This window comes from Humulus lupulus, chromosome 4, assembly GCF_963169125.1.
Source record: "Humulus lupulus chromosome 4, drHumLupu1.1, whole genome shotgun sequence".
Lineage (NCBI taxonomy): Eukaryota > Viridiplantae > Streptophyta > Magnoliopsida > Rosales > Cannabaceae > Humulus > Humulus lupulus.
Window position 1 is genome coordinate 247,232,672 of NC_084796.1, and position 2,762 is coordinate 247,235,433.

Here is a 2,762-nt window from a genome sequence, read left to right on the forward strand (position 1 = left end):
ATGGGCCGGGCGGAGACGTGGTAACACTTCCGGGCGCTTTTTTGATCTCCCCGGACAGTCCCTACCCCTCCGTTGTCGCATGGGAACTTCATGCAAAGATGGGGGATGGAGGTGACGGCCCCGAACTCGACCAGTGCGGGCCGGCCAAAGATGACGTTGCCAGCGGTGGGGCAATCCACCACAACAAAGGTGCAGAATTTGAACGAGTGTTACAATTCACCCCCCAGCGTAACTGGCAGCTGGATCTTTCCCATGGGGAGAAGCGCATCTCCGTTGAAGCCGTAGATTTGGGTTGGGCAGGACGCCAGATCCGCTTCCGTCAGGCCAATGGCGGTGAAGGTGGGTTTGAACAACAAGTTGACAGAGCTTCCGTCATCCACCAACACGCGGGACACAAATTTGTTGGCGATTTGCGCATCTATGACCAGCGGGTCATGGTGCGGAAAATGGACGTTGTGGGCGTCGTCCTCCGTGAAGGTGATGGGTAGGTTCATCAGATTAGGGCGTTGAGCCGGAGCCTAGACAAGGGCGCAAACTTCCTGGTCGCGGTCCAGCTCGCTCAGATAGCACTTTTGGTCATTCCTCGAAGGCCCTCCCAGGTGAGGTCCGCCCGAGATGGTTGCCACATGCCCGTCAACTCGAGGGGGTGCCGCCCTGGAGGGATAGGGCATTCCGAGGCCGGGAACTTGCGTGGCGAGGGCCCCCTGAGGGGCCTGCGTCGAAGGTCCCTGTGCATACCCTCCCGGGGGGGGGGGGGGGTATGCCCGAGTCGTTACCGAGGCCGTGGATTGCCCGGGGATTGCTGACATGTCCGGGACTCCCACGGGCATCCTTACCCACTGGTGGAGGTTCCCTAGCTTGATGAGATTTTCAATCTCATCCTTGAGCTGCCGACACTCGTCGGTGGTGTGGCCCACGTCTTTGTGATAGGCGCACCTTTTGATGGTGTCTCTCGGATTCCTTCCCCCCTTAAACATGGGGCTAGGCTTCCGGTAGTGGACCGCCCTCTCTGTCGCCAGGTAGATATTTTCCCTGGTGTCCACCAAGTTGGTGTATTCTGAATATTGGGGCTCGTAGCCCCTCTTCCCCTTCTTGGCCGGCTCGGGCCGGTTCTGGCCTTTGCCTGATCGCTTCCCCCGGGAGGGATTCACGCTTGCCTCGGTCACTCCCGTTTGTGACAGATAGGCCATGACGGGGGCCATGTTGTGTCCTGCTGGCGCGGCGCCATAACCGGAGAAGTGGGTTGACTGGGCCGGGGCGTACCCCGAAGTGGCAGGGCCGTACACCGTAGGGGTGGAACTGACTCCGGGCGCGACGGCCGATCCTGAGGCAATGGGGGGCGCGGTGTAGGACTGCGCCGGGAATTGTCCCGTATATCCCGGAATCGTCTGAGAGACGGGATGAGGAGCTGGGAGCCACCCGAAGGCCTGGATCTGAGCTTCCTCCCAGTTGATGAATCCTTGGGCCCTCCTGATGAATTCTTCCAAGGTGGCGGCCTTGCTGCGCTGCATGTCATCCCAAAGGGGGGACCCGGCCCGGATCCCGGACTGCAGTGCCACCAGGCGCTGCCCGTCGTCGACTTTCGTCTTGGAGACTTCTTCAGTAAAGCGCTGGATGTAGGCTCTCAATGTCTCCGCGGGGAGTTGCTTAATATTGGCGAGAGCGCTGGTTTGCATATCCATCCTCATGGCGGCCACGAACTGCTTTCGAAACGCAGACTGCAGCCCGGACCAGGATTGGATGGACCCCGGTTTAAGCCTCTTCCACAACTCTTCGGCGGGACCGCCCAAAGTGATTGAGAAGCAGAGGCATTTGCCGTCGTCGCTGACATGAGCTACTGTCATGAGTCGGTTGTACCAGGACAGATGGTCCCTGGGATCGGTATTTCCAGTATAGGCAGTGAGGCTCGGCATCTTGAACCCCTCGGGTAGTACGGCGTCCAGGATGTGCCTCGCGCATGACTCTTTATCCTCTTCGTCGGAGTCAGTGTCTGCACCTTCTTGCTTGCGGACCAGGCAATCAGTGACCTTTTTTAATGCGGCCATCTGCTCCATGAGCAGCTTGGCCGTGTTATCCTCCAGGGGGATTCTTTCGTTCCTCCTGTCGTTGATGTCGTTCCTGAGGTCGCCTTCTCGAGGGAGGATTTTTCCCTTGCGGGCCCGCTCCTTCCGAGAGTTCAATCCATTACGTAAATCTATCCGGGAAGTGTCGTCCCCTGAACTGAGGGCATGGCGTTCCTCGCGGCGAGACCGTTCTCGGTGGTTCTTATTGACCGAGGCACTTGGGTGCAAAGACCTTTCCCGCTCGTTTGGCCCTAGGGCGTGCCGGGGCTGTCCATTCCGTGGCCGCATCCCCTGCAGATCGATCGGGTGGCCTCGTTCTGGGACGGGGCGCACCTTCTCTTTCCTGGGTAGAGGTCGTGAACGTGCCCGGCTTTCTCGACGAGGGTGGTCTTCTCCTGGGTCTTCCGTCGCTCCTTGTCCGGGCCACCTGGAGCCGGTTCGGAAAAAGGCTCCGGGGGACGGACCGGGCTGGCACTCTGGGGACCCCGGCTTGCTCCCGGGGAGCAGGTGGCTGCGTTTCTGGAAGTGGGCTAGCTGTGGGGTTGGCTATCGGACCCTGCGCGGCCATGAGCGCCTGCAGGGCTTGGAGAGACTCTTGCATCCGGCGATGCGCCTCCGCCTGCTCAGCGATCCTGGCTTCCTGATCTAGGACTTACTGCCTTAGTCTGGTCACTTCCAAGTCCTGCTGATCGTCGCGGG